This window comes from Garra rufa, chromosome 16, assembly GCF_049309525.1.
Source record: "Garra rufa chromosome 16, GarRuf1.0, whole genome shotgun sequence".
Classification (NCBI taxonomy): domain Eukaryota; kingdom Metazoa; phylum Chordata; class Actinopteri; order Cypriniformes; family Cyprinidae; genus Garra; species Garra rufa.
Window position 1 is genome coordinate 30,870,077 of NC_133376.1, and position 8,520 is coordinate 30,878,596.

Genomic DNA, 8,520 nt, shown 5'->3' on the forward strand with positions numbered 1-8,520 from the left:
GCGCAAATAAATTTAGATCCAAATCATCCTATGAGGTATTTAATCTACTCCAGTTTGCTCTTTACGCATTTCAATGACGTGTATACACAACGCACTACAAAATGCACATTTTTCTCTCATTTTAAAGTAGATTATTTCACTCAGACGTTTAACACGTTAATTCAATGTCATGCCTGAAAAAAATCGAATTGATTATGTTTATTTGGCATAGGTTAAAGAACAAATGGCAGAAACATTTTTCTTGCTTATCTTGTTATTAAGCCTTTTGTTTCTACTTTAGATAAGGGCTCACACTGTCTATATCAGGAAACTACCTTAAGGTCCTGAATATACTATTTTGCCTTTGTGAAACAGGACTGCTATTGTTTATTAGTGTAAATTACTTGCTGCTGTCATCATATGACCGTCTGTTATCCTGGCTGTCCGCCCGTACTGAAATCAGACCCGGATCCCGATGGTATGTGTAGTTCTCTCTCACTCCCTGATCCCTTTCTTGTGTTTACTTCTCAGATACAAGCCCTAGAGCTCTGAAATGCAGAATGAATAAATGCAGGGGATTCACTGTCATAAATGAATACACAGAGGCCATACATGGAAACAGAAATGGAGACATAAGTGTCTGTGGAATTACTCAAAGAGACACTAAGTGGAGGAGGCTGGCAGGAGGTGTCGTTCTGGACTTCTTTTACATCATGTGAGGATTTATTGCCAGGAGTTTCCAGTTATTATAATCGCTGCTTTGATGTCCATTGCACTGGCTGGAGACACATAAAACAAAACGTTTTCACCCAAAAGACAAAAATGTGCTGTAAATGCTGACATGGAATTCCTGTAAGAGTATTTTGTAGTTTTACATTGGCAAAGCTGAAATTTGAAAAGGCAATCTCACTGGACTTAAAGAAATCACTTATTATTATGGCTGTGTGCTAATAAGCACACATCATTTTAAAACACTTCAAAGATGTCAAACACTTCACCTTCTTGCAGGGAATAAATGCAACAGGCTATTTCACAAATGAAGGAACATAAAAATAAAAATTCTGTCATCATTTACTCACTCAGTCATTTACTGGTTCAAGGCACAGTATGTAAATTTTACCGCAAGAGGGCGAAAACAAACAAAGAAACAAAGGCGTAGTTTGAGAGGGTGAGTTTGGAATCATGGGAGTTGTATATTATATTATATTATATTATATTATATTATATTGTATTATATTATATTATATGTATGTCTTTCACTGGGAAAAAAAATTGTCTTGTTAAAAAATTGTCTAAATAGCAGTAAAAGTTTTAGCTAAGAGTTTTCTCTTAAAAATCTATTCCCAAAGCTGCTAAGACAAACATTTACTAAGCAATAGAGAGAGTCTTAAAGGAACACTCCACTTTTTTTTAAAATGGGCTCATCCTCCCCCCCTTTTTAAAACTTGACTCTTCTGTAGTTATACCGTGTACTAATACCGGCGGAAAATGTAAAGCTGCGATTTTCTAGCCCGATAAGATTAGGAACTACACTCCCAATCCGGCGTAATAGTCAAGGAAGTTTGCTGCCGTAATATGGGCGCAGCAGGCGCAGTAATATCACGCAGAACCTGAAATTAGGTCCCAGCTAGGTTAGCATTTGCACATGTGCTGCGTGATATTACTGCGCCTGCTTCGGCCATGTTACCACAGCAAACTTCCTTGACTATTACGCCGGAATGGGAGTGTAGTTCCTAATCTTATCCGCCTAGAAAGAGTAAGGGCAGGGTTGACCTCGTTGCTATGGGTGATGTCAGCATGCTTACTATGCACACAGTGATTTGCTGATAGGGGAAGGGTCTCTGTCAGAGATTTGTTCATAGAAATATTGTAAAGCATGAAATTAAATTGCCATATTCAAATAAAGTTTAAAAAAAATGTTGCCATCAAGATTTTAAAATGCAGGCAAAGTGTCACAAATTAAACTAATATATGTTCAGCTGATTATCAGCCTATTACTTGTGTGCTTCTCATAAACAATTAGCTGATATGCATATAAACAGCCTTTTTTATTAACAGAATAGAATAATCATGGCTGATAAGATATGCAAATGTAAAAGAAAACCAAACTGGACGCAATAATGCTGCCTTCATGTGATAAGGGAAAGATGATGCTTTCCACTTGTGAAGTGGAAATTACCAGTGTGTCGTGTTCAGGTGCTTTTGTTGTCGTAGTGAAGAGAAACATGGCGGACTCGCAATTTGTCCTCACATGCTACTTTGGTAAAACAGACCAAATAAAATAACATGAGAAAATTGCCTCCTTCAGAACACTGTACCGCACAGCACCCTACTGGAGGCGAGCCACGACAAGCTAGCATCTTCTCTTAACGGTATTTTAAAGACAACACTACGTTTAAATAGCGACGTTATTAAAATCCGTTATGCCCTAACATTATGGGGGCTACAAACTAACCAACTAAACAGCAGAGAACTTTTAACATCATGCAATGCTTATCATTCAGTATAGTTTCGTTGCTGTCCGCCATGTTGAAAGGTCAAAGTTTATCCCATCTCGGCAACTCGGGTATCATAAAAAATTTCGAGCTTTCCAGTGGAAATTACAACGTTGAGTGGGTGTTCATGTGCAATTTAGATGTCGGATTTTGGTATTTACCATAATTACGATAGCACATGAAGGCAGCATTACAGCTGTTACTTCTGGGCCCGTATTCTGAAAGCTTCTAAGAATCCTCTCAGAAAGCTCCTAATTTAGCTTAAAAATTTCTATGTAGGAGTTTTAGCTTAAGAGTGATTCAGGACCAATCTAAGAGCAACTGTTGTTGTTGTCCAAGAAGGAAATAAAAGAGAACTTTTAAGTGTAGGGTGTAGTATAAGCCTTCACTTTGAAATTATAAGCATAATTGTTTCTGTTGTACCACACACACATTATATATATGTTTATATAGTTTTTTTATTTATTACACTGTTAATGTTGTATTTAATGTATTTGAAAGGAAATGAACAGCAACACATTAAGGTTCTGAAAGTGCTGTAATAGTTTGTGTGATCTCTTTGCTTATAGAAAGTTGTAAACAGACCCAAATCATCACTGCTGCATAGTTGCATTGTTTCCAGTTGCCAAATATGTTAATGTAATAAATGTAGTGCTTACTTCTATTTTTTGCACTATGGCATTTCTGCACTATGACAGAGATGTTATCATGTCTCTAATAAAATCAGTCACAAATATTATCCCTGTACAATCTCATGTGTAGCATCTTATTATCTCACTGTCATGCATTGTGTGCAAAATATTACATTGCCTTCCTCATGTTTTGTCAATTTTCTCCACTGCTAAAGAAACTCTTAAACCTCTTAAAAGTCCTTAACCGTACTCCTAACAATTTTGGACCTTAAGACCTCTTTTTGTTTACTAGGATTGTTTCTTTAATATTAAGAGGAAACACCCACATTTCTAAGAATTTTCTTAGAATTTTGTTACTAGAAGCAACTCTTTGCACTAAGATTTTTTTATGAATATGGGCCCTGGAGCCCAACTTGTCTATGAAAACAAGGATATAATCAAAGGAAAATTTGGGGTTGGAACAACCTCCAAAACCAAAAATTTGCGTGGGAAAAAACATATGTGTGCAAATAAATACAGAGTGTTTCTAAAAGGTTCAGAGGCAGATTGCCAGCAACAGCCATTTTAGGATAGCTGGGATTTGGTCTTAGTAATTTAGGAGTCCTCTTTATTGCTCCTAATGTTTTTACAGATTTAGGAGCTAGTTTCAGTGCTAAAACACTTTGTGAAATACTCTTAGAGCAAAAATATAGAAGTCCTAAATTTAGGATTGACACGCCCACTATTTTTAAGATTTTCCCCTAAATCGGCAAGTTATGAGCTACTTTTAGCAGTAAGATGTTTTGTGAATACAGGCCCTGGTTTTCATTTTCATGTTTAGAATTTAATTTATTTAAAATTGGCAAAAAATTCCTTCCATAGTGAAACGGACTCCAAATGCATATGCACACTATGTCAAATCACACATTGTTAAAACAAAATTTATGATATTATCGCAGACAATATCGTACGCCCTGCCCGATTTCTGCCTGAGTCCCGTCAGATTGTATGGGCTGTGGGGATGAAGACGACAACTCCCATGATTCCACACTAACCGTCATCAAACTACGCCTTTGTTTCTTTGTTTGTTTTCACTCTCTTGCGGTAAAATTTATAAAAACACATATTAAAGCGTCTTTGGAGTTGTGTTCTACAAAATAAAACCGTAAATCGAGGATGTCTGACGTCATTGGCAGGCAACGAAATGACACACTTCATTTATACATTTCTGACACTGTAAATGAAACCAAAAATTATTGGAGTAAGTGTTAGAAGAAAATACCATTTGTGAGTGAAAACTGTATGTACACTTTTTTTTAAGAAATGGAGCTTGGATTTTCTACGAACTAACATCTAATGATAACTATCTGACGTCAGTTTTCCTACATACTACTGGATGCAGTTCAGTCTTTTGATGTTTTATTATTAAATATAAAACAGACAATCAGAGTCAATGATTCAGAGCAGATACGCCAGACCTCCGCACACGTCTTATACATCTGTTTTTCATAATCTACAGCATCATATAGGAATGCGAGATGAAGAGTGATATCATGGCAGAGAAAACAGGTGTTAATGAAGCAATTTAGCCAATCTTGGTGTTTTATTTGCCTGGCAAATGAGACAAGCACAAGAATAGAACAGTCCCAGATGGGTTTTTGAATGGTCTTCCAATGATAGCATGTTAAAATTTCAGCCTTTATTTCACTTTTAGTGTAGCTTGCAGCAGCACTCTTAAAAATAAAGGTACCTCAATGGCTCAATAGTAGCACCTTATGTTTTATTAAAGAACCTATTACAACAGCCTGTTATTTTGAGTTTCTTTTCCCATATGGTGTTAAACCTTACTTTTTTGTACGACAGAGGGTTTGCACTTACGTCACGATTTGGTCAGTTACCTGGATGCATGGCCAACAGCATGAAAGCATGGTTAATGTACTACTGAATACGTTGTTTTACTAATTTATGCTGTCTAAACCACGGAAAAAACGTGTGGAAACTGTTCAATCATATAGAAGGACTTAGTGAGCAGGAAAGGGCACAATATTTAGACAAACTAAAGTTAATAGGTACGAAAAGGTACGTACAAGCAGTATTAATTAAGATATTAGCCTAATACATGAATGTTGTCAAGATTCTAGCCCTGGAAATCCTGAGAAAGAGAGAGAGCGAGAAAGAGAGGAAGAGAGAGCGTAAGATTGGCTCTAATGGCATCAGGCAGTAACCTTTGTTTTTAAGAATGAATTAGCATGCAAGAAGCAGTGGCATTGTCTTAGTTTGTGGTCCAACATTTTTATGCTTCATTAACTAACATATTAGTACAGAACTAATGTCTTAGTTGAGGTTGCATGATATTAATTCAGCAACAAACAATCAATAGGAAATCCCAGTGTGACGCAAGTGAGGAGGTCAGGGAACAGCTGCCAAATTAGAGGTGTCAGCCCTTCCTGAACACAACCAGCTAGTGTGTAACACCTTATAAGGGGTATAAAGTCGAATACATCACCTTCCACACACACGATCAGCTGCACTACAAAGCACATGTGCAGATGATAAAGAAGAGATGAGGTCCATTATGACTATAGCTAATTGTAATGGGTGCCCAGTGAACGTAAAAGCAAGAGGTCACCATTAAGATGTAATTAGAATCCTCCTGGCAGCCATTACATACAAAGGAAACAATGCTGATTTCCCCCAGGAATCAACAGCCATTCAGTGTGTTACTAAATGTTTTTCCTCTTGTATCCACTAAAGTTCATTAGAAGCAGGCTGTGACAAATTTAACATTATGAGCTTCTCCCACAAATACTTCTAATGGTTCCCTCAGGTTTCTCTCAGTAACATTAAAATAAAATTTTAACACCATGCATGGTCTCTTTTTTCTTGAGATCAGTGGAAATGAACTGATCCACAGCTAAAGGTAATGCATGGTGTATCTCTCTGCCTGTGGTTTATGGGGTGAGACAGCCCTGGCATACAGTGATAAGAGGCACGCTGCACTAATATGGAGTGAGAGATTTATTGGAAACCAACTCGGGCTCATTAGAGGAGAACCTGTCTCCAGAGCTCTATTTGAAGTCTTTAACTTAGTTTACCAGTCCACAACACCTGGCCAAAATACTTGCTGCCATGAAGCCTGCCAATTTTCTGAGTATATTACTTGAGCTTAGTGGATTACTGTGATTGAACTACATCCCTAATGTTTAAGATTTGTAATGCTGTAATGTCTTTTATGCTCACCAAAGCTGCATTTATTTTATCAGTAATTCATCAGTCAACAAAATACAGTAAAAACATTTTTAAACCCTTTCCAACAAAGACTGTATGACCATATGCAATTATTACAAAAGGTTCAAATGCTCACTGCCGGGGGTGAAAACTTTTGAACATAATGAAGATGTTTATATATATATATTTTTTTTTCATTTAGTACTGCCCTTCAAAAGCTACAGAAGATGCTTACATGTTTACCAGAAGACAAAATAAGTTAAATTTACCCTTATCTTCAGATTCTAAAAGTTTTCACCCCTTTTGAACCTTCTGTAATAGCATATGAGTCCCTCAGTTGTCATGAGTGTGAAAATATGGATCTCAAAATCATACAGTCATTGTTGGAAAGGGTTCAAATACACAAAAAAGAGAGAATTTGTTGGATCTAAAGGATTTTTCTGAAGAACAGCGGGCAATTTAACTTCAGGACAAACAAGGGACTCATGAACAACTATTTCTAAGCAAAATAATTAAAAAAAAAACACAGCTGTGGAAAATCCAGGTAACAACACAATATTAAGAATCAAGTGTATGCAAACTTTTGAACGGGGTCATTTTTATAAATGTAGCTATTATTTTCTCTTGTGGACTATATATAAATGTATTTTAAAAATTTCAGGACAGTACTAAATAAAAAAAAAAATGCATCACTCTTATTTTGGTAAAATAAATAACAGTTTGAAGATCCAGCCAGGTGCATGTAAACTTTTGACTTCAACTGTAACTGTTTTATTTGTAAGTGTAATGTATTAAAAACATAAAAATATTTTATTTATACCATAATTTTGACCAATAGCGCGGATGGAGCGGCAGCATCTGTGAAGTGATTGATGCTGGCACTTGGCATGCAGCTCTAGCTTGGTTTCAGTTCAGCCTTTTACTCTGCTGGGTAGCCAATTCATTCTGCATGTTATATGTGCCAGGTCAAAATGACTCCCAGCCACAAAACAATTACTGAGAGAAAGTTTTCAAACAGCACAGTGAGTTCTGATAATTGGAGGTATTTGAGAACAACCTGCATTCTGGTTTCTTCTCCAGTGAAGCTCTGACGGTGTGAGAGTTGAACCTTACACTGCATTACAGTGAGAGAAAGCACAGAAATTCATTAAGAACATAATGTTCATATTAATTTGAAGCCTCCTGATGAAAAGCACTTTTTAACCAAGTCCCTTCAGAAAGCTTTTAGACCTCTCTCTGTGCCTGGAATACATTATTTGTTGGCTAAAATCAGTGCAAAACATACATATTGCATACAATATTTACCAGGGTGAGTAATGGGATTAAATGAAAAGGATGATTTATGAATGGCTTATATTTTGCTGATTATTCCTGCTGAAAATGGTCAATTCTTGTCATATCACGTTTTGGGCTGTACTAATCGGCCGGAGAGTTTGAGCGAGTGTGAATACATGTGCTGCATTGTTTCTGTTCTATGTCTCGAGGACCCCCTCGAAAACGAGATGTGTCATCTCAAGGGGTTATCCTTCTAACATCAATAAATTTACATTTAAATTAAGCTAATATCTTAATTAATACCACTCGTACGTATCTTTACCACCTATTAACTTTAATTTGTTAAAATATTTCGCCTTTTCTGGCTTACTAATGCTGCATTCATGCCATGTCATAATTACCATAATTCCAAGATGACAACATGTGACATTTTACTCATATGTTCCCGGACTCTGAGAGTTCAGGAGCACGTGATGGCTTTGGCGCTGATAGTTTTGCCATAGAAATACATATTTCAGATAGAGTAGAATCTCACACGTTGTCATCACGGAATTACAACATGGCGTGAAGGCAACTTTAGTCCTTCTCTATATGACTTAGCAGTTTCCCCGGTTTTCTTCTGTGGTTTAGAGAGCATAAATTAGAAAAATATTAACCTTAACCTTGCTATCCATGCTGTTGTTTACATCTGATTATAACCAATATGGCTGTGCATCCACATCGTGATTTATTTACACAAAGCTAAATCAGCATAAGAGCCTCATTTGATACTAGGGGCTGAGGTGAATTATAGCTGCCATAACTAGAACATTGTGTCAGTGCACAGAATTTGGAGCAGGCACAGAGCCACCTCAGTGCAGCCTACCCTGCTGAAAAAAACAGCTAATACCAGCCTAGGCTGGTTGGCTGGTCTTAGCTGGTTTAAGCTGGAA